Consider the following 24599-nt stretch of genomic DNA (forward strand, 5'->3'; position numbering starts at 1 on the left):
GGGGCACAATTGATAGGTCAGAAGTGTGGAAAAAATGGAGGGAAAACTTCTCCCTGCCTGAATTGTGAACTCTCTGCAGCACGTGGGAAGGGATGTCCCCATTAGGGGGCTGTGCCCTATGACGCACTGATCCCAGGGAGGCAGAGGGGGGAGCCTGCACTGGTCTGTAATCCTTCATTGATCCCAGGCAGAGTGAGGACCAGGGGAACCTGCATTCTGGGGAGATGGGACAGCCTGCAGTTTTGCATGATTCCAGGCAGGACAGGGATCCTGCAGCGTTCTATGATCCTAGGGCTACGTCAAGAGCAGGCAGCATTCAGTGACCCCAGACAAAGAGAGAGGCTGGCAGGATTTTGGTTACCCTTCTGCCAGCCATGCCAGGTACAGGATCAAAGCCGCAAGAGGACATTACCCTCAGGATTGCTCTATCCTTGGCACAATTCCTTCCCACCAAACCCGCTATTCACTTCTGCAAACATTTCAAAGTTAGTTTTCTGGTTCTCACTGCAGTTTGAGGCTGGTCCCTAGTCTCTAGCTCCATTGCAAGCACTGCCCGTCCTCTGGGTCTATTCTGCAGCAAGGGGGACTCACCTCTGCTCACTGTTCCAGGCTCAGACAAACATACAACCCTTCTGCCCCGGCCCCACAGCAGTGAGATGGTGGTGGGCTGCTTTCTCCGTGTCTCTCCGCTCTCAGTCCCTGCTGATCTAGGGCACCCGTTCTCAGCCAGGACCTGCACAGGACAAAGTGCTGATGCAGAGTGCTGTGAATTTGACTCCTGGAGGCTGCTCACGCAGGCATCCAGTGGTTATTAATAGTAGATGGCACCAAGCAAAGGGGTCTCAGATAGCACCAGCATAAGGGAGAGGAGGGAAAGGAAAAGAGTGCACCTCAGCACTCCTTCAGCTGCTCCCTCTGTCCCAGGCCAGAAACCAATCAGGCGCCATGCCGGTGGAACTCCCCATTCCCCTTCCTCCTAGGGCGTCAATGTCTTTCTCCCACACCCTCACAACTCCTGCCACTCTGCTACCCCTGGCCTCCTCACAATTACCCCACTGCATTCCCCTATTTCAGAGTAGCAGCCGTGTTAGTCTGTATTCACAAAAAGAAAAGCAGTACTTGTGGCACCTTAGAGACTAACCAATTTATTTGAGCATTCAGTGGAAAATACAGTGAGGAGATTTATATACACACAGAACATGAAAAAATGGCTGTTATCATACACACTGTAAGGAGAGTGACCACTTAAGATGAGCTATTACCAGCAGGAGAGCGGGGTGGGGAGAAAACCTTTTGTAGTGATAATCAAGGTGGGTCATTTCCAGCAGTTAACAGGAACGTCCGAGGAGCAGTGGGGGGTGGGGGAAATAAACATGGGGAATAGTTTTACTTTGTGTAATGACACATCCACTCCCAGTCTCTAGTCAAGCCTAAGTTAATTGTATCCAGTTTGCAAATTAATTCCAATTCAGCAGTCTCTCGTTGGAGTCTGTTTTTGAAGTCTGTTTGTTCTAATATTGCGACCTTTAGGTCTGAAATCGAGTGACCAGAGAGATTGAAGTGTTCTCCGACTGGTTTATGAATGTTATAATTCTTGACATCTGATTTGTGTCCATTTATTCTTTTATGTAGAGACTGTCCAGTTTGACCAATGTACATGGCAGAGGGGCATTGCTGGCACATGATGGCATATATCACATTGGTAGATGTGCAGGTGAACGAGCCTCTGATAGCGTGGCTGATGTGATTAGGCCCTATGATGGTGTGGTGTCCCCTGAATAGATATGTGGACACAGTTGGCAACGGGCTTTGTTGCAAGGATAGGTTCCTGGATTAGTGGTTCTGTTGTGTGGTGTGTGGTTGCTGGTGAGTATTTGCTTCAGGTTGCGGGGCTGTCTATAGCCCCATAACCTCAGCCGTGCAGAACACAATGCCATCCACAGCCTCAGAAACAACTCTGACATCATAATCAAAAAGGCTGACAAAGGAGGCGCTGTCGTCCTCATGAATAGGTCGGAATATGAACAAGAAGCTGCTAGGCAGCTCTCCAACACCACTTTCTACAAGCCATTACCCTCTGATCCCACTGAGGGTTACCAAAAGAAACTACAGCATTTCCTCAAGAAACTCCCTGAAAAAGCACAAGAACAAATCCGCACAGACACACCCCTGGAACCCCGACCTGGGGCATTCTATCTGCTACCCAAGATCCATAAACCTGGAAATCCTGGATGCCCCATCATCTCAGGCATTCGCACCCTGACAGCAGGATTGTCTGGCTATGTAGACTCCCTCCTCAGGCCCTACGCTACCAGCACTCCCAGCTATCTTTGAGACACCACTGACTTCCTGAGGAAACTACAATCCCTCGTTGATCTTCCTGAAAACACCCTCCTGGTCACTATGGATGTAGAAGCCCTCTACACCAACATTCCACACAAAGATGGACTACAAGCCGTCAGGAACAGTATCCCCAATAATGTCACAGCAAACCTAGTGGCTGAACTTTGTGACTTTGTCCTCACCCATAACTATTTCACATTTGGGGACAATGTATACCTTCAAATCAGCGGCACTGCTATGGGTACCCGCATGGCCCCACAGTATGCCAACATTTTTATGGCTGACTTAGAACAATGCTTCCTCAGCTCTCGTCCCCTAATGCCCCTACTCTACTTGCGCTACATTGATGACATCTTCATCATCTGGACCCATGGAAAAGAAGCCCTTGAGGAATTCCACCATGATTTCAACAATTTCCATCCCAACTTCAACTTCAGCCTGGACCAGTCCACACAAGAGATCCACTTCCTGGACACTACGGTGCTAATAAGCGATGGTCACATAAACACCACCCTATACCGGAAACCTACTGACCGCTATTCCTACCTACATGCCTCCAGCTTTCACCCAGACTACACCACACGATCCATCGTCTACAGCCAAGCTCTACGATACAACCACATTTGCTCCAACCCCTCAGACAGAGACAGACACCTACAAGATCTCTATCAAGCATTCTTACAACTACAATACCCACCTGCTGAAGTGAAGAAACAAATTGACAGAGCCAGAAGAGTACCCAGAAGTCACCTACTACAGAACAGGCCCAACAAAGATAATAACAGAATCCCACTAGCCATCACCTTCAGCCCCCAACTAAAATCTCTCCAACGCATCATCAAGGATCTACAACCTATCCTGAAGGACGACCCATCACTCTCACAAATCTTGGGAGACAGGCCAGTCCTGGCCTACAGACAGCCCCGCAACCTGAAGCAAATACTCACCAGCAACCACACACCACACAACAGAACCACTAATCCAGGAACCTATCCTTGCAACAAAGCCCGTTGCCAACTGTGTCCACATATCTATTCAGGGGACACCACACCATCATAGGGCCTAATCACATCAGCCACGCTATCAGAGGCTCGTTCACCTGCACATCTACCAATGTGATATATGCCATCATGTGCCAGCAATGCCCCTCTGCCATGTACATTGGTCAAACTGGACAGTCTCTACATAAAAGAATAAATGGACACAAATCAGATGTCAAGAATTATAACATTCATAAACCAGTCGGAGAACACTTCAATCTCTCTGGTCACTCGATTTCAGACCTAAAGGTCACAATATTAGAACAAACAGACTTCAAAAACAGACTCCAACGAGAGACTGCTGAATTGGAATTAATTTGCAAACTGGATACAATTAACTTAGGCTTGACTAGAGACTGGGAGTGGATGTGTCATTACACAAAGTAAAACTATTTCCCCATGTTTATTTCCCCCACCCCCCACTGCTCCTCGGACGTTCCTGTTAACTGCTGGAAATGGCCCACCTTGATTATCACTACAAAAGGTTCCCCCCCCCGCCGCTCTCCTGCTGGTAATAGCTCATCTTAAGTGGTCACTCTCCTTACAGTGTGTATGATAACACCCATTTTTTCGTGTTCTGTGTGTATATAAATCTCCTCACTATATTTTCCGCTGAATGCATCTGATGAAGTGAGCTGTAGCTCACGAAAACTTATGCTCAAATAAATTGGTTAGTCTCTAAGGTGCCACCATTCCCCTATTGTATATCCCGATCCCTGGTGTGTTCTGGTACCTCCTGCCATTGCACATGCCCCTGTCACTTCCCCTTTCCCTACCCTCCCTGCTCTTTGCACCTCCCTCTCCATGTTGCTTCCTCCTGTGGTCAAGTCACTCCCTGTTCCACTTTTCCTCAGTACCCGAGTCACACTCCTTCTGCCACCAACACCCACACAGCTCCCCCATTGCATGCTCCCCCCAAGTCCATGTCACTTCCACGGTTCCACACCTGTCACTGCCCCTCTTCTCCCAGGATCCACATCACTTTGCCTACTCTATATCTCTGTCACTCCCATCATTCCATGCCTCCGTATCATCCCCACATTCACACCCCCAGTGCATGCACTGACCCCTCATTTCACACTCGAGACAGGTGGTGACAGTGTCAATGTGAGCCAGAGAGGCCAAGTAACACACTTGGTTGCACCTGGAGGGTAGGCCAGGCCTAATTAAATTTGAAGCCCATCTGGGTGGTGCTATAAAGAGAGGAAATGTGGAGCAGAAGATGGAGGACAAGGAAAAGTTACACAGTGTCAAAACTGGCAGTCATGGGGAAATTAGCTATGGCTGAAAAGCCACATGGCCAAAGGTGGATTTCGATTTATTTTGTAAACTTAAGGGTAAAAAGGAAACAATTGGTATAAAAAAATAAAGTATACCACACTATAGATGAAAAGTAGAGTAATTTTTGTCTAGATATAGATGGGGCCACCTAGATATAGATGGGTCCAAAAAAGAAAAACCAGGAAGATTAGGGGTGGCATATTGTATACCACAATTAGGAATTAGTATGTCTAAAAGCAATCTGATTTTGTAGCTATTATGACAGTAGCAAACTAGTAGCAATAATGCTCACATTAAATTGGATCTGAGATGCATGCCCAACACCAGTAGTCATTTTTTTGGACTCACTATCAATTGCCCTGTTCTCAGTAGATCCTTTAGGAGCTTGGAACCTTCTCCTTCACTCTTGTCCTGATCTTTTGTGTTTTTCCTAGTGGTAAATTTTTAATCTCCAGTTTATTCTTTCTCCTTGTGTTAATCCAACCCGTTGGACTGTGATGAGGTGTCTGCCTCACAATGGCTAGTACGGGGTTAATAGAGCCCTAGGAAGGCTGCATGAGAAGCAGCCAATAGGAGAGGGGCTGTGAGGAGCAGCCAATCAGGGCCCAGCGGGCCCATCTAAGAAGCCGCAGAGCAGAGCAGAGGCAGTAGCTGCCTAGAGCTTGAGGAGGGAGAACTATATCCAGAGTATGTTGCAACCCTGTAACACCTTGGACAGAGCAGTGCAGGCAGGAACCTGGGGAGAAGAGAAGGCACTCCAGATGGGCTGCTGAGATTGAGGAGGATGCTGTGGCCATGGGGAAGTGGCCCAGGGAAATCCAGTGCTAGTAGAGGCAAAGGAATGCAGTAAGTGTCTGCAATCCACAGGATCCTGGGCTGGGACCTCAAGTAGTGAGCAGGCCTGGGTTCCCCGCCATCCCACTTGCCACTGGGCAAGTGGTAGGACAAGTGACTGTAGTTGCCACTGGGAAAGTGGCAGGGCTATTGAGGAGCTAAACTTCCCCCAGAAAGGGGGAACATGGATAGTGACACAACTGGAGGGCTGAGCCACAAAGAGGATGCTGTGGTTCCTGGTGCTGTGAGAGGGGTTGCAGGCAGACTGTGGAGAAGTAGTGATGGTTTGCAGACAATGGATGGGGTGTTGGCCTAGAGCTATTCCCTAGAGTGACCAGAAGGAGGTGCTGGGCCAGTGGTGAGTGACATGCTCTGGGACAGACTTCAGAAGAAAACCAACATGCCATGGCCATTTAAAACTATTTACATAACCTATTAAACTAATCATAGTCTGTCTATTTTAAAATTATACATTACAATAAGACAAGGCCTGGCTTTTCTTTCATGGCTTTTTTATTGCCTTAAGGTGTCTCTATGTAGAAACAGTTTAATCAATGAAGTTATATTTCTAATAACATAGTACAGATGGGGGTTAATGTAGCATTAGCCTGAACCCCAGCCCATATTGGGATAACAGGGAATGAAGTGGTGGACAAAGCAGCTAAAAGCGGTGTAAGAAATGGAAGGCTTGACATAGAAATACCCTGGAGTAAACAGAAAGAAAAGGAGTACTTGTGGCACCTTAGAGACTAACGAATTTATTTGAGCATGAGCTTTCGTGAGCTACAGCTCACTTCATCAGATGCATACCGTGGAAACTGCAGCAGACTCTATATATACACAGAGAATATGAAACAATACCTCCTCCCACCCCACTGTCCTGCTGGTAATAGCTTATCTAAAAGCCATTTCCAGCACAAATCCAGGTTTTCTCACCCTCCACCCCCCCACACAAATTCACTCTCCTGCTGGTGATAGCCCATCCAAAGTGACAACTCTTTACACAATGTGCATGATAATGAAGTTAGGCCATTTCCTGCACAAATCCAGGTTCTCTCACTCCCTCACCCCCCTCCAAAAACCCACCCCCATACACACACAAACTCACTCTCCTGCTGGTAATAGCTCATCCAAACTGGCCACTCTCCAAGTTTAAATCCAAGTTAAACCAGAACATCGGGGGGGGGGGGGGTAGGAAAAAACAAGAGGAAATAGGCTACCTTGCATAATGACTTAGCCACTCCCAGTCTCTATTTAAGCCTAAATTAATAGTATCCAATTTGCAAATGAATTCCAATTCAGCAGTTTCTCGCTGGAGTCTGGATTTGAAGTTTTTTTGTTTTAAGATAGCGACCTTCATGTCTGTGATTGCGTGACCAGAGAGATTGAAGTGTTCTCCGACTGGTTTATGAATGTTATAATTCTTGACATCTGATTTGTGTCCATTTATTCTTTTACGTAGAGACTGTCCAGTTTGACCAATGTACATGGCAGAGGGGCATTGCTGGCACATGATGGCATAAATCACATTGGTGGATGTGCAGGTGAACGAGCCTCTGATAGTGTGGCTGATGTTATTAGGCCCTGTGATGGTGTCCCCTGAATAGATATGTGGGCACAATTGGCAACGGGCTTTGTTGCAAGGATAAGTTCCTGGGTTAGTGGTTCTGTTGTGTGGTATGTGGTTGTTGGTGAGTATTTGCTTCAGGTTGCGGGGCTGTCTGTAGGCAAGGACTGGCCTGTCTCCCAAGATTTGTGAGGCCAGTCCTTGCCTACAGACAGCCCCGCAACCTGAAGCAAATACTCACCAACAACCACATACCACACAACAGAACCACTAACCCAGGAACTTATCCTTGCAACAAAGCCCGTTGCCAATTGTGCCCACATATCTATTCAGGGGACACCATCACAGGGCCTAATAACATCAGCCACACTATCAGAGGCTCGTTCACCTGCACATCCACCAATGTGATTTATGCCATCATGTGCCAGCAATGCCCCTCTGCCATGTACATTGGTCAAACTGGACAGTCTCTACGTAAAAGAATAAATGGACACAAATCAGATGTCAAGAATTATAACATTCATAAACCAGTCGGAGAACACTTCAATCTCTCTGGTCACGCAATCACAGACATGAAGGTCGCTATCTTAAAACAAAAAAACTTCAAATCCAGACTCCAGCGAGAAACTGCTGAATTGGAATTCATTTGCAAATTGGATACTATTAATTTAGGCTTAAATAGAGACTGGGAGTGGCTAAGTCATTATGCAAGGTAGCCTATTTCCTCTTGTTTTTTCCTACCCCCCCCCCCCCGATGTTCTGGTTTAACTTGGATTTAAACTTGGAGAGTGGCCAGTTTGGATGAGCTATTACCAGCAGGAGAGTGAGTTTGTGTGTGTATGGGGGTGGGTTTTTGGAGGGGGGTGAGGGAGTGAGAGAACCTGGATTTGTGCAGGAAATGGCCTAACTTCATTATCATGCACATTGTGTAAAGAGTTGTCACTTTGGATGGGCTATCACCAGCAGGAGAGTGAATTTGTGTGGGGGGGTGGAGGGTGAGAAAACCTGGATTTGTGCTGGAAATGGCTTTTAGATAAGCTATTACCAGCAGGACAGTGGGGTGGGAGGAGGTATTGTTTCATATTCTCTGTGTATATATAGAGTCTGCTGCAGTTTCCACGGTATGCATCTGATGAAGTGAGCTGTAGCTCACGAAAGCTCATGCTCAAATAAATTCGTTAGTCTCTAAGGTGCCACAAGTACTCCTTTTCTTTCTGCGAATACAGACTAACACGGCTGTTACTCTGAAACCTGGAGTAAACAGGAATTCAAAAGCCTAGGACAGGAGAATTGAAACAAGGAATGTGGACACAAGAACAAATGGATATAAACTGGCCATCAGGAAGTTTAGACTTGAAATTAGATGAAGGTTTCTAACCATCAGAGGAGTGAAGTTCTGGAACAGCCTTCCAAGGGGAGCAGTGGGGGCAAAAGACCTATCTGGTTTCAAGACTAAGCTTGATAAGTTTATGGAGGGGATGGTATGATGGGATAGCTTAATTTTGGCAATTAATTGATCTTTGACTATTATGGGTAAAGATGCCCAATGGCCTATGATGGGATGTTAGATGGGGTGGGATCTGAGTTACCACAGAGAATTCTCTCCTGGGTGTTTGGCTGGTGAGTCTTGCCCACATGCTCAGGGTTTAGCTGATCGCCATATATGGGGTCAGGAAGGAATTTTCCTCCAGGGCAGATTGGCAGAGGCCCTGGGGCATTCTCACCTTCCTCGGAAGTGTGGGGCACAGGTCACTTGCTGGAGGATTCTCTGTACCTTGAAGTCTTTAAACCATGATTTGAGGACTTCAGTAGCCAGACATAGGTTAGGGGTTTATTACAGGAGTGGGTGAGTGAGATTCTGTGGCCTGCATTGTGCAGGAGGTCAGACTAGATGATCATAATGGTCCCTTCTGACCTTGGAGTCTGTGAATCTATGAATGGGAAAATATTTGGATCAATGAAAAAAGAGGAAGAAGGTTTTTGGAACTGTGCCCTAGAGTTGAAGATAATGACGTACTTCAGGGCCTGGATAGGAAAAACAAAGTGAGTTTTGTTTAGAGTGCTAACTGGACATTGTGGTTTAAATGAAAATCACTTCTGAATAAACAAACACCGAGATATACTGTGTGTGCACTGTAAGGTAGAAGAAACAGTTGAACCCCTTTTTGTGGGTATGTAAGGGCTTTGATAAAGAAAGGGAAAAACTTTCTGAGGAATGGGAATGGCTTATGATAACACGTTACATTATGTTATTTAGTAAAAATATTGGGGAAATAGGGTAGGAATAGAAAGGTGTTGTTAAATTACCTGAAAGACCCAAGGCAGACAGAATATGAACCTAGGGAGGTGGTAGAATCTCCTTCCTTAGAGGTTTTTAAGGTCAGGCTTGACAAAGCCCTGGCTGGGATGATTTAACTGGGAATTGGTCCTGCTTCGAGCAGGGGGTTGGACTAGATGACCTTCTGGGGTCCCTTCCAACCCTGATATTCTATGATTCTATGATTCTATGAACAGCTAGGTATTTAGGGATTATAGTTGGTTGCAGTTATAGACCATCAGTCAAGTCTGCTTCGCCAGGAACAAAAAGGGGGGAAAGTACCGGGGCGGGAGAGAGATGAACTTTGCAATTGCCTTTTGGTACTAGAGAGACCTGAGGGGAAGAGGAAGGCTCTGCCAGGGTGAGGGGGAAGCTCAGAGGGGAGTGCATACTTCTTACCTTCAGAGGGAAGGCAAGATAACTGGAAGATGCAAGATTGGAACCAGCTCCTATGGCTGACCTTCATACATGAGCAGGAATCATTTCTCTGGGGAAAAAGCTATGGAAAGTGTGGAGAAAAGGCCTGAAGAAAAGCTAATGGTAGGAAGTGGCCCAGGAAGGCAGCAGGAAGGTGGCTGATGGAGCAGACACTGGCTGCTCATTCGAAGATCCCTGGACTATAACTCAGTGTAGGGTGTGGGGCTGGATTCCCCTTCCAGCCCTTGGGAAAGTGATGGGAAGCCCTCTGATACCAGGGAATAAAGATTACTCCTGGGGGAATTCTGCATCACTGTGTATGTGCAGAATTTATGTCCCCCACAGATTTCTTTGCTTCCCTGCAGAAAAATGACTTTGTGATGGGGAAGGAAAGGGAAGCCACAAGACTGGTCATACGACCCTTCCTAGCAGTATGTTTCGGGTGCCCAGGGCAGCTGGCAGAGAGGTAAATCACTGTGGTGCAGGGGGCGGGATTGTGGAAGACCTGGCTGGCTCCTACCCTGAGCTGGGCTCAGTTGCTAGTCCTGGCTGGGCTGGAGAGAACAGTACTTCCTTTTTCCCTGCATTGCTCCTCAGCTGCAGAGGGAGGGATCTCTGTACAGGGAGCTGCTCCCCCATTCACCCAACCCCCGTGCATCCAGACCCCCTCACGTCCAGAGTAGGAGCTCTAAGCCTCACCCCCTCCCTGCACCCAGAACCCCCCTGAAATGCCCCACTTCCCCCAGCATCTGGACCCCCACTCTGAACTCCCCACACCCAGACCCCCCTGCCGAACTCTATTCCCCCCACAACCAGACCCCTCCATCCCCCGCTCAGCCCCAACCGCCTTCTCCTGGACTCCCCTGCAGAGTCCCATTACAGTGATACCCAGAACCCCCCAACAAGCTCCTGTGTCCAGATCCCCTGGCACCTGGATCCCTCACTGAGCCACCTGGAACTAGATAGCTCCACACACAACCCTCTCAGCCCACATCTGAACCCCCTTACACTAAGCTGCTCCACACTTGGATCCTGCCTTGCTGAGTCTGCCTGCCCACACCTGGTGCACCTGGCATGGAGAGGCAGGACCCTGGGGTGCTTTCTGGGGCAGGCCCGGTCCTTGCGCTGTGTCAGGGTTGGGTGCAGCCTCACCGCTGAGTCCATGTCCCAGAGGGAGCTGCACAGTGATCTCCCACCTCTGTGCAGCCAATGGCCTGTGCTCCCCAATGCCATGCTGGAGCCTCCACATTTATTTGACATATAAAATTTGCAGAATTTTGGCACAGAATTTTTAATTTTTTTGCACACAATTTTTAATTTTTGGGCACAGAATGCCCTCAGGAATAAAAGATGACTTAAAACCCTGAGAGAACAGTCGGAGGCTCCAGATTAGGGACCAGATGACAGGAGGTAAACCCTGAGAGTCAGCGTTCTGCAGACAGAGAGCAGGGGAAGACCCAGAATGGATTAAAAGTTCAAGCTTGGGGGGAGAGGCAGAAGTTACTTTTATTGTGTCTTGCTTGGGTGAGAGATCCCAGGGAGAAATTCTGGAGCACTGCTCTGACAGAGGAGTGGGGCAGAAGAGGAGCCATGGGGAGGCAGAAGATGGGGCTCATTGAGGTGGTCCAAGTGCAGGGTGCGTCAGGCTTGTTGGGTGGTTCTGGGTGTGGGGGATGAGACTCAGAGCTCATACTCTGGACGTGAGGGGGTCTGGATGTACGGTGGTTGTGTGGATGGGGGAGCAGCGACCTGTACAGAGATCCCTCCCACTGCAGCTGAGGAGTGATGGGTGCAGGAAGTGTGGGGGGTGGGGCAGTTTGCAGAGCTTCCTACAGCCAGGGGAGAAATCTGAGGGTAGGTCTTACAGCCCCGGATGCTGTGCAGGGGAAGAGGAAGTCCTGTCCTCCCTGGCCCAGCCAGGACTAGCGTTGTGTGGGATACTGATACCTTGGAAAGAGAGATTTTTGAAGTGACTTGGCCAGACCACTGTAGGACTGGGGCAGCTGTCAGTGGATATGTGCCAGCAGTGAGACTCCCTTCTACACCCCGCAATGCAAGTGTACCACATCACCCATAACTTCCCCCTTCCCCTCATGTAACCCATGTAACATCCCTACCCCTATCACTATGCATGTGTATTTCCTGAATTCCCCTCTCCCCATGCCCAGCCAATCCCCTGCTTTCCAATGCCTATTCAACTCCCTGGTTCCCTTCTCCTCACGCCCACATTGGTCCCCTCTCCCCATGACCCTGTGACTGGTCAGTAACCTCTGTGCCTACATGACCCTCCTCATTATGCTTGTGTATCCCTCCAATTGTCTCCCCACCCCACATCACCCCGCTCCACCTCTCCTCATCACTAACTCCCTGGTCACCTCTCACCCAGGGGAATTACATGGAAGCAATGGAAAGGACTTGGGGGTTTACAAGGGCACAGGTGCTGAGAGCTATGTGGGGATGGTGGTGAGGTATCCTCATGAATGTGGGGAGAGGGGCAGGGGGAGTTGTTTTAGGGTGTCATGGGCCTCTTTGTGTTGGTCCCATAGACCAGGGGGATCTCTGAACAAGAGAGAGACATGCCATGGCAGCGGAGCAATCCAGTCATGGAAGAACATGGCTGGATTCAGCTGGAAACAAGCCTCCCATATGGGGAGCAAACTGGGGATGCAGCAGAGAGGTGGCTGTGCAGGGGGCTGCCTCTTGCAGAGTTAGGACAAGGCAAAGGAGTGCCAGGAAAGCTCCTTAGCTTGGGTTGATTTCCCCTTCGCCCTGCACCTTGCCCAGTTGTTCACAGCAGTGCAAAGTAGGTGTAAAACACTCCCAGTCTGGCACAGGTGCAAATAACTAACCAAAGTGCTGGGTGTCGGTGAGCAGAATGCAAACCCCAGAGGCCATTTGGGATTCCATTAGCTGAGTGCTGCAAGCCAAGTTCTGGCGATAAGGGATGAGCAACTTTAAAGCCCTCCCTCTGACACAGCCAGCCAGCTCTTGGGGTGGGGAGATGGGTCATGTGACTCAATCAGCCTCTGGGAGAGGTAAAGGAGAGGCCTGGGCAGTGAGAAAAGCGGGGACGCTCCTGAGGGTAACAGGAAACTCTGGGACCAGGGGCGCCAGAGCCTTCCCAAAAATGCTCCCCCCCCTGAGGCCCACCACCCTGAGACCCCACACTTGCCCCTCCTCTCTCACTGGAAGCCCCTCACCAGCCAAGCCAAAGCAGGAGCAGGACTGGGCAGCCCACCCCCTTCACCACCCCAAAAGCAGCCCCCTTCCCGTATTCCCCCCCAGGTCAGGTGCAGGGACCCAGGCTCCACAGCTCCCCACAGCTGCCCGCACGACTCTCCCTGACCTGGCTCTAGATGGGGGCAGGGGGCCTCAGAGCCACAGCCCGGCCATGATGCGAGCTTTGCGGGCAGCTGTGGGAAACTGCAGTGGACCCTCCACCTGCCCTGGGGTAGGGGACAGTGAGGGAAGCTCCCAGCCCGTGTCCCTGCCCCCCTGGACTCTCCGCCCAGGGCAGGTGGAGGGTCCATGGCTTCCTACAGCTGCCTGCAGCACGGCTCTTACCAGGGCTGGGCTATGGTTCTGAGGCCCCCTCCCAGCCGGAGCTCTCAGCCCCTTCTCCTTCCCCCCCCCCCCCCCCCATGTGCTACTCCAGCCAGATCCTGCTTGTCTCATGAGTTACATTAGGGACCAGCACTGTCATAAGGAGAGCACAGATGGGAATTTGTTCCAGGCCTGGCTGAATGAAGTTGCCCAGACCTGGGCAGTCCTGCCCAGGGACCTTTGCCTCTCCTTCCCCAAGGCTTGTAGCAGTTACATCCTGCAGCCCAGAGCCGTTACTCCTTCCGCCCCTGCCAGTCAGCTACGCTGGTGAGTGGGAAGAGAAAGATAGTGGCTGCAAAACAGAGCCACTTTCCTTTTAGTATAATGTGTATGTAAAATCAGTTTCATCTGTCCCCTGTTGTCTTCCTAGTCCCCATTAGATCTCTCAGGGGTCTGCTTCTCCCCTGGTCTGTGCAACTCCTATTTCCCTTTTCTGTCTCTTCACAAATCCCCCATCCCACTTTCTCCTCTCCCCTTTCCCATCCTGACCACCTGTAACTCCCTCATCCCCCTCCCCTCTTAGACTGACTTGAGTGGATTTTGTGTTTGGCCTGGTATGTATCTTTTCCGGGCTGATGCTGGGGTCTCTGCTTACTCTGAAGAGAAATACAAACAATTTAACCCATACTCCTTCCTCCTGTCACCAGTGTGATGCTAAAATCAGCCACTTCCACCCATCTCCAGTCGCTTTCCCGGCAGCAGTTAACCCTCAGGGAAGTACGTGAGACCCAGATGGCCACCATCACCTGGGAACTGACCCATTTTCTGAGGCATGGGGTGGCCATAAAGGCTGTTGTAGCAGGGAGAAGGGAAGCCCTTGACTGCCCCAAGACCGACCTTCCCCCAACTCCTTCCTTAGCCTACCCTCCCACTGGTTCCTGACTGCTCCTGCAAGCCAGGAAGCAGCAGTGCATGGGGAGTGGGGCAGAGGATCGCTGGCCTCATGGCACAGGGTGTAAGCAGGCCAGCCAGCAGTGAATGGGCGGCTTCCCCACTTGGTGGAAGTACAAATACAAATGCTCACTGGGGTCTGAAAGAAAGCTAGGCAGGGGTGGAGGGGAGGACACCGAGGTTGGGAGATGATGGGGCTGGCTCATGGTGCAGGGAGCCATGAGTAGGGGCAGTTACTCAGTTGGAGTATGCTCTTCCACCAGGCCCCATCTCAGAAGGCTGAGGAGATGCTCATCATCTGGCTCCTAGAGTGTACAGGCCCAAAGGTGCTGGTGAGCATGGGGCAAAGTCTTGGCCAGCATTCCTTCCCTGCACACAGCCCATTGTGTCCCCACAAGGCTGTCTCACCAGGCTCTATCCCCTGTCAGCTACTGGGGCTCAGGCGGGTCACTATATTGCCAGGGCCCAATCCTCCTCTCACGCTACTCTTACACCAGTGTCACCCCCTTGCCTTGAATGGAATTTCTCCTGACTTACATCAGTGTGAACAAGTCAGGAAGCAGGGCTCTGTCTCTAGCCTTATGCTTGCTGAAGAGCCTCGTACAGCCTGAAAGGTGACATGGCAGCCCTCATTCTGGTCTGTGTGCAGTCTAGTTCTGCCCTCGTAACTGCCGGTCCAGGGGAGATTATCTTCCCTCTGAATGTGCCTATTGAGAGAGAGAGAGAGAGAGTGCCAAGCAAATCTCCCAAGAACTGCTGGGGAGATTTCATGCTGCCCGGACTATGTGCACCAGGCATGGGGGAGGGACACAAGGCAAGACTTGCCCAATTGTTAGTTATGTCTCGGTTTGTGTGGCACCAGCAGCGTGCTAGGGGTTTTCCAGGCTGGTCAGAAGGCATGGCTGCTGTCCCAGAGAGCTTACACAATAAAACTACTTCTTTGCCTCACCATCCCCTCTCACTTCCCACTTCCCCCTTTCCCTCCCCCCACAGAGTGAGGTGATTTAAGAACAGATTTTCAATCTCCTCCATGTTTAATTCACAGTTTGGGTCATTGCCTTCTCCTTACTCCTCACCTTGAAGTGTTTCTCTTGAGGGGAATGGGACATCCATGTGTGATACTAAGCCCCATATTCTTCATAGAGATATGCTTATGATATGAATATGGCATAACTAAGATATGTTTTATGTAAGATCAGTCATGTGAGATATCATTGGAAAGGTTATGATTTCCTGAATGTGATTATCCAATTTGTATGCATGTATCATTTCCATATCTCAGGTTAGGAATATCGACTATGTAACAGTTACAACTGTGTTTTCACCTGGGGAACGCCCATCAGACAGTATGCAATCAGCCTGGAATGGGCCATTAGGAAGGAAAATAGGAGGATATGTATCTCCCTCCTTCCTGAGAAGTTTCCTGCGATGCTGCTTTGACACTGCAGGGTCGTGTGATCATGTCACCTGGTACTGGACACCACCTTGGACTGCTGGTATTTTTCCACTAGGAGGGGGTGTGGGTCAAACTGGGAAACAAAGGATTTCTGCCATATGGAAATCCTGTTTAAAACTGGGGAGTGAGTTAATCTAGGTTCTTCTCCACTGCCTCCCTGCCCAAGAAGGAAGACTGCTGAAAACACCTGAAGAAACAAAGGAATTAAGTTGGGGGGGGCTGAGCCCAGGTGAGAAAAATCTAGCCTGTAAAAGGAATACCTGGAGATTTAAGCTGCAAACAGTGCAGTTTACCTTCAGGAAACTCTGCAACCCGCACAAAACAACATTTAGGGTGAGAATTTGCTAATATTAACCTGTTAATTTAGTGTAATAATTTTAGGTTACATGTTTTGTTTTATTTGCTCAGTAATCTGCTTTAATCTCTTTGCTATCCATTATAATCAATTAAAATCTACCTTTTGTAGTTAATAAACTTGTTTTCTGTTTATCCTATAAGCAGTTTGTGTAATTCATAACAGGGGTGGGGGGTGAAAAGCTGTGCATATCTTCCTACACATTGAGGGAGGGAGGGAATTTCATGAGTTGAGGCTGAATAGATCTGTACACAGTGCAAGACAACATAATTTTGAGTTTACACCAGAAGATGTGTGCACTTGACTCCTGGGCAATCCCCAAGCTGAGTCTTCCCACACAGAGCTGATTGCAGACTCTGTGTGATTCTAAAGCTGGGTGTGTCCCTACCTGTGTGTGTGCAGCAGGACAGGATGAGGGAGCCCAGGCTGGTGGACTGAGTGGGATTCCAGTAAATCAGGTGGCACCCCAGAAGGGGGGTTCAGCCTGTCACACCATCTAGGGCCCATTGGTGCCACCAGAAGGTAAAATGCTCTTTCTCCTGAGAATAGTTTACGAAGGTTGACACCTTGCATCCACTACCAGAATTAAGTCAGCTTGGACAACAGGTAGTTAGGAAAGGGGTCTCGCCACTGTCCCTCCTGCATCATACTAGTGAGAACTGTTTCAAAGGAGAAACTTAACAAGAAATCCCCAGTACCAAGCTTGGCTAGTCCTAGTGCCTTGGACTTTCTGCTTCCTCGAGTTCTGAGCTGTGGTGAGAGTTTGGTCTGAATTCACCCCCTTCGTCTGTACAGGCAACTCTCACTGAAGTCGGAAGGCACAGCACACATGAGAGTCTGAGGGGAGCCTTGAGTCCAGCATGGTTAGAACACCTCCTTGCAAAGGATCAGCTGATGTGCATTTTACTATGCACAGTTGTCCAACTGTAGCACTTGTTGGAATGGACTGCGGAGCAGCCTGCATGGAGCTTCGCGGCCCTCCTGATAACTTTGTTTTCAAAAATATTTTGCCCCGACCTTACTGTGCACCACAAACCAAAACCTTGTTACCTCCCAAGACCACTTCCAGAGAAGCAGGTGACCTTGCTAGAGCAGACAGGCCCTGCCATAGGCAGGCTGCACTCCTATCTCCTGGAGATCCACTGTGAACTTGTAATGTACTGAAGCCAGGGCCATTGTATTCTAGTACTTTGTTTAATGAAGGGGGAAGAACTCTCCCTGAGGCCTTATTCCCAGCGAGCCAGTATCCCAGGAGCCCTCTTCAAGTGGTAACAAGCCACCTGCTGACAGAACTCAGGGATGAGAGCAGCCCTCCCTGCATATATGTGGCTCAGTAATTGTCACATGTGATCTGTGAACTCCAGGGGGCAAAAGCTTAGGAGGGGAGGATTTGATAAGTCTGCCATAAGATTTTAAATCCTCCAGACTTAACACCATAGCAGATGAATGCAAGATCTCTAGCTGCAGTTGAGAAGAACAGTGGCAACATCTAGTGGCTATTTAAATTATAGCTTGATATTGCTTGTGGTTTATTGCACACCATAAAAAAAGTACACCATACTTTACTGCATCATAAGTTATCTTACGACACTCTACATTATCCTTCCTTTGACCTAGGCTGCTTTAGGTATATGCTCCCATCAAGCACCTTAGAAAATATCTGGTCTTCAGTTCCCCTTGTATGCAGTACACTGGAGTTCAGGTTCCTCTTCATCTACCTTCTTAGCCATTAGTAATCCCCTGGCTTTGCTTTAGGCTCATTACCTTGGTCCTGACCCCACCGTCTTGTAAAGTCTGTTTATCTGGGTCCCACTGATGTGATCTGCTGTGTTGAGAGGAATGACCCTCACTTGAGAAGGTTAACAGCGAATTTAATCAGAGCCATGGACATAGCAACTGGCTTCCAGTGTGTTTAAATCCATCTGGAGTTGCTCATAATCTTCCTCACTCAGCTTTATTAAGCAAAACAAGTCACAGCCCCATCTTGCAGTCGGCACAAATGCAGAACTTTGACTCCAGCAAGGACTGTGCATATCCCAGGACAAAAAACACAAGCTTCTAGTGCCATCTGCAAGCTGCACTATTCCCTGCACCCTCCCTCTTACAAGTCAGTTAGAAATATATTAACTGGGCGCCTTGGAATGAATTCACACCACACTATTGACACTTCTCCCTAATATGAGATGCAGCAACCAGTGTGTGGCCCTTGTGGGTATGGCTACACTGCAATTAGACACCCACAGCTGGCCTGTGCCAGCTGATTCGGGCTTGAGGGGCTGGGGCTAAGGGGCTGTTTAATTGCCATGTAGATGTTCAGGCTTGGGTTGTAGCCCAAGCTCTGGGACCATCCCACCTCTCAGGGTCCAAGACCCTGAGCCTGAATTTCTATACTGCAGTTAAACAGCCTCTTAGCCCTAGCCCCAGGAGCCTGAGTCATCTGGCATGGGCCAGCCATGGGTGCTTACAATTAGTGTAGCCACACAGTGTAGACACACCCTGTGTGATTAGCCAGGGGGTGGGGAGGGAAGGGCACTGGGGAAAGGAGTGTGATTCAGGAAGAGACAAACATGTTCTGAACTAATGAGATTAGAGCTACACCTCCTTATGCCAGGAGTGAGTTCAGCCTCTAGTCTGAAGGCTGCACCCTCACTGCTGCTGAGAAAAATACTTCCTTGGCTTCCATAGCTGCTGCAACTACTAACCGATTGACAGGTTCATTTGCGAGTATGTTGTATCTTATCCTCTTTTTTCTGATCTTTAGTTGTAACTCCTGCCCTGCCCCCCATCACATGGCTTGTCTGTCTCTGACGCACCCAGCACAATGGGGCCCAGCCCCAGCTGGGGCCTTTGGGGCTACCATAGTATCACTAGTAATAACCCTAAGACCCTAATGTTTGTGCTGTTAAGACAACTCCAGGCCCTGACATGACAATGGAGTGGCACTGGTAATACATCTCAGGCCATGTCTACACTATGAAAGTACTCCAATTTTACAGAAGTTGATTTTTGGGAACAGATTGTATAAAGTTGAGTGTATGTGTCCACACTAAGCACATTAATTCGGCGGTGTGCGTCCACAGTACCGTGGCAAGCGACATTCCGAGCTGTGCACTGTGGATAGCTATCCCACAGTTCCCGCTGCCCATTGGAATTCTGGGCTGAGCTCCCAATGCCTGATGGGGCCAAAAATTTGTCGCGGGTGGTTATGGGTAAATGTCATCAGTCAACCCTCCCTCCCTCCGTGAAAGCAACGGTAGACAATAATTTCGCGCCCTTTTCCCTGGATTGCCTGAGCAGACGCCATAGCACGGCCAGCATGGAGCCCGGTCAGCTCACCGCAGCAGTTATGACCATTGTGAACACCTTGCGCATTATCGTGCAGTTTATGCAGAACCAGCGCCTGAAAAACCAGGCAAGGAGGCAACGGCAGCGCGGTGATGAGAACATGAACACAGATTTCTCTAAAACCGTGATCCCCGGCAATTTGGAGATCATGGTGTTAATGGGGCAGGCTCATGCTGTGGAAAGCTGACTCTGGGCCCGGGAAACAAGCACAGAATGGTGGGACTGCACAGTGTTGCAGGTTTGGGATGATTCCCAGTGGCTCCAAAACTTTTGCACGCATAAGGGCACTTTCGTGGAACTTTGTGACTTGCTTTCCCCTGCCCTGAAGCGCAAGAATACCAAGATGAGAGCAGCCCGCACAGTTCACAAGTGAGTGGCAATAGCCCTCTGGAAGCTTGCAATGCCAGACAGCTACCGGTCAGTCGGGAATCAATTTGGAGTGGGCAAATCTACTGTGGGGGCTGCTGTGATGCAAGTAGCCAACGCAATCATTGAGCTGCTGCTATCAAAGGTGGTGACTCTGGGAAATGTGCAGGTCATAGTAGATGGCTTTGCTGCAATAGGATTCCCTAACTGTGGTGGGGCTAGAGACAGAACGCATATCCCTATCTTGGGACCAGACCACCAGGGCAGCCAGTATGTAAACTGCAAGGGGTACTTTTCAGTGGTGCTGCAAGCACTGGTGGATCACAAGGGACATTTCACCAACATCAACGTGGGATGGCCAGGAAAGGTTCATGACACTAGCGTCTTCAGGAACTCTGGTTTGTTTAAATGGCTGCAGGAATGGATTTGCTTCCCAGACCAGAAAATAACTGTTGGGGATGTTGAAATGCCTATAGTTATCCTTTGGGACCCAGCCTACCCCTTAATGCCATGGCTCATGAAGCCGTACACAGGCACCCTGGACAGGAGTAAGGAGCTGTTCAACTATAGGCCGAGCAAGTGCAGAATGGTGGTAGAATGTGCATTTGGACATTTAAAGGGTCGCTGGCACAGTTTACTGACTCGCTCAGACCTCAGCGAGAGTAAGGGGGAGACGTTTATGGTGGGGTGGGAGGTTGAGGCAAATCGCCTGGCTGCTAAATACACGCAGCCAGACACCAGGGTAGTTAGAAGAGCACAGCAGGAAGCGCTGCACATCAGAGAAGCTTTGAAAACCAGTTTCATGACTGGCCAGGGTACTGTGTGACACTTCTGTTTGTTTCTCCTTGATGAAAACCCACCCCCTTGGTTGCCTCTAAATTCCCTGTAAGCCACCCGCCCTCCCCCTTTGATCACAGCTTGCTTGCAAAGGAAATAAAGTCACTATCGTTTAAAAAACATGTATTCTTTATTAATTGATTATAAAAATAGGGAGATAACTCAAAAGGTAGCCCGGGTGGGGTGTGGGAGGAGGGAAGGAAAAGGCCACTTCAAAACTTGTTGAATGACAGCCTTCTGTTGCTTGGGCTGTCCATTGGGGTGGTGTGGTTGGGTGCCCGGAGCCTCCCCACCGCGTTTTTGGGCGTCTGGGTGAGGAGGCTATGGAACTTGGGGAGGAGGGATGGTGGTTAAACAGGGGCTGCAGCGGCAGTCTGTGATCCTGCTGCCGTTCCTGAACCTCCACCAGACGCCGGAGCATGTCCATTTGATTCTGCAGTAGCCCCAGCATTGCATCATGCCTCCTCTGATCTTCCTGCCGCCACCTTTCCTCATGTTCATTGGCTGCTTTCCTCTACTCTGCTATTGTGTCCCTCCACACATTCTGCTGAGCTCTGTCAGTGCTGGACAACTGCATGAGCTCAGAGAACATTTCATCGCATGTGCGTTTTTTCGCCACCTTATCTGAGATAGCCTTTGGGACGGAGGAGGGAGGCTTGAATCATTTGCAGCTGCTGGAGGAAAAAAAAGGGAGTGAAGTATTTTGTGACAGGGTCAGGCCAGATGGCTACAGGAGAGTGATAGAAGGCAGATATATTAGCCCCAGGTTAAGTAGGTCCCTTTTCCCTGGGTAAGGTAACAGGGAAGGTTCCAGAGCAATCAGGAATTTTCTGGAAACAATTAAGGCAGACAGGCTGATTAGAACACCTTCAGCCAATCAAGAAGCTGCTAGACTCAATTAAGGCAGGCTAATACAGGCACCTGAGTTTAAAAAGGAGCTCACTTCAGTTTGTGGTGTGTGCAAGGAGCTGGGAGCAAGGGGTGCAAGAAGCTGAGAGTGAGAAGGCACACTACTGGAAGACTGATAAGTACAAGCATTATCAGACATCAGGAGGAAGGTCCTGTGGTGAGAATAAAGAAGATGTTGGGAGGAGACCATGGGGAAGTAGCCCAGGGAGTAGTAGCTGTCACGCACTGTAGACAGCTGCAATCCACAGGGCCCTGGGCTGGAACCCGGAGTAGAGGGCGGGCCCGGGTTCCCTCCATCCCTCCAACTCCCTACTTGATACTGGAAGAGTTGACCTGGACCGTGGGTTCCACCAGAGGGGAAGGTCTCTGGGCTGTTCCCCAATCCACTAGGTGGATCAGCAGAGACTGCAGCCAAACTGAGGGCTGCTGTGAACCTCTGAGGCAAGCAAATCCGCCAATAAGCGAAGGACCCACCAAGGCAGAGGAAGAACTTTGTCACAATTTAAAAGCATACATTTTACAGAACAATGGCTATACTCTTTCACGGTGAACAATACTATTCACATTAAAGGTCACATTTTGCATCTTATATTGAGTGTCTGTGGCTTTGGTGTTAGAGATCACACACGCAGTGCCGGGCAACAGAATTCGGCTTGCAGGCGGCCATGGTAAGCCATAGCCTTTTGGCTTCTGCAACCTTCATAACAGCAGTGCTCTCCTCTCCCATACCAAGCAAAGCACGTTGAGTTGGCCATTTAGTGCTGCAGTTTTCCTGTTAACGTGCAGCAGCAGAAACCAAACTAACCCGCCAGCATCCAGTTCTCTGAGATGATTGCTTTACCCCTCCCCCCACTGTGTGGTTGGTGTCAGGGAAGATCCCTGCTAGCCAAACGCGAACAGCTCAGCGCCAATGCCCCTCACCTCCCACCGCGTGGCTAACTGCGGGGAGGATTTCTTTTCAGCCGCAGGCAAACAGCCCAGTAGAAACGGCCACCTCTGAATGTCTCCTTAATTAAATTCCCCTATTTCAAGCAGGTTACCATGAACGATATCACTCTCCTGAGGATAACACAGAGAGATAAAGAACGGATGTTGCTTGAATGCCAGCAAACACCGGGACCATACCCTGCCAGGCTTTGTCATGCAATGATACCAGATTACTTGCTACTAGTATGGCATGGTAAAGTATCCTACCCTGGAGGACGGAATAAGGCTGCTCTCCCCAGAAACCTTCTGCAAAGGCTTTTAGAGTACCTCCAGGAGAGCTTCATGGAAATGTCCCTGGAGAATTTCCGCTCCATCCCCAGACACGTTAACAGACTTTTCCAGTAGCTGTACTGGCCATGAATGCATCCCAAGTCCTCAGGGCTGATTAATCATTAAAAAATGCTTGCTTTTATAAAATGTATTATATTTTAAAAGGTACACTCACCAGAGGTCCCTTCTCTGGCTTCGTTGGATTGGGAGGGTATTTCAGTCAGGGTGATAAAAAGATCCTGGCTGTCGGGGAGAATGGTGTGCTGTGTGCTCTCCTCAAGCTCATCCTCCTCATCTTCCCAGTCCACAAAATCCTCAGGCATGGCAGAGTGTAATCCATCTTCGGAGTCCACGGACAAGGGTGGGGCAGTGGTTGCAGCCCAACCCCCCCCCCCCCCCCGAATTGCATGCAGCTCAGCATAGAAGCGGAATGTCTGGGGCTCTGTCCCGGAGCATCCATTTGATTCTTTGGTTTTCTGATACACTTGTCTGAGCTCCTTAAGTTTCACGTGGCACTGTATTGTGTCCCTGCTGTAGCCTCTGTCCCTCATGGCCTCTGAGATTTTTTGAAATGTTTTGGCATTTAGTCTTGTGGAACGTAGTTCTGATAGCACGGATTCCTCTCCCCATACAGCGATCAGATCCAGTACCTCCCGTTCGGTCCATGCTGGAGCTCTTTTTTGATTCTGGGACTGCATGGTTACCTGTGCTGATGAGCTCGCCTGGCCAAACAGGAAATGAGATTCAAAAGTTCCCGGGGCTTTCCCTGTACACCTGGCCAGTGCATCCGAGTTCAGAGTGCTGTCCAGAGCGGTCACAATGGTGTACTGTGGGATAGCTCCCGGAGGCCAATACCTTCGAATTGCGTCCACACTAACCCTAATTCGAAAGGGCAATGTCGATTTCAGCGCTAATCCCCTCGTTGGAAAGGAGTACAGAAATCGGTTTTAAGAGCCCTTTATATTGAAAAAAGTGGCTTCATTGCGTGGACGGGTGCAGGGTTAATTCAATTTAACCCTGCTAAATCGGACATAAACTCGTACTGTAGATCCTGAGGAGCAAGAAGTAACACAACAGAGTATGCAAGAAGCAGAGATTTGGGAATCCATGCCCGGGGGTGCAAAGGGAGGCCAGTGTTTTGGGAACTTGCCTGTTCCCTTGTATTAAAAAAGCCAGACATTTCAATATTACCTTTCCTTTTGGGACTTCTAAGGAGGCATTACAGCATAATTGGCACTGACAAAATACGAATTGTTAATACCAACATCATGTCTGTCCTCCTTTATGGAGCAGAGTCACAGAAATCTACCTCAGAAATTAATAAGATCAATTCATTCCAAAGTAAATGAAAGAGCCTAAGAGTCCATTGGAAAGAGGTTTTGCAACATGAGAAATTCTAAGTAGAGCAAACCAATCTAAACCATCAAATATAATAAGACAACAACAATGAACATTGTTAGGACGTAAGGATACCACGAATGCAACTGACACAGAAAGTGATAATATGGACAAGCCTTGGAGATAGAAGGAGAGCAACCTAAAGAAACATTACACAGAACAGTAGAGAAAGGAGCTAAATCCATCAACATGACACTCAGAAGCCTGAACACACAAGACCAGAATAAATTATGGAAACTGGTGGACGCCCTACACACCTGAGGGGGTGGGAAGATAAAGATAATGACGATTCCAGCCCTGCTGTGCTAGACATCCACTTTTATTATACAGCACCCAATCGCACCCTCCGCCCTTCATCATTCATTCTAATAGCAGCTGCTGAG

General features: G+C 49.2%; 1 pseudogene; it reads right to left on the minus strand.

Annotated features, from left to right (window-relative positions):
• Positions 1 to 20864: 20864 nt before the first annotated feature.
• Positions 20865 to 23516, minus strand: LOC144267598 (uncharacterized; annotated as a pseudogene).
• Positions 23517 to 24599: the final 1083 nt, after the last annotated feature.

This window comes from Eretmochelys imbricata, chromosome 7 (genome assembly GCF_965152235.1).
Source record: "Eretmochelys imbricata isolate rEreImb1 chromosome 7, rEreImb1.hap1, whole genome shotgun sequence".
Classification (NCBI taxonomy): Eukaryota; Metazoa; Chordata; order Testudines; family Cheloniidae; genus Eretmochelys; species Eretmochelys imbricata.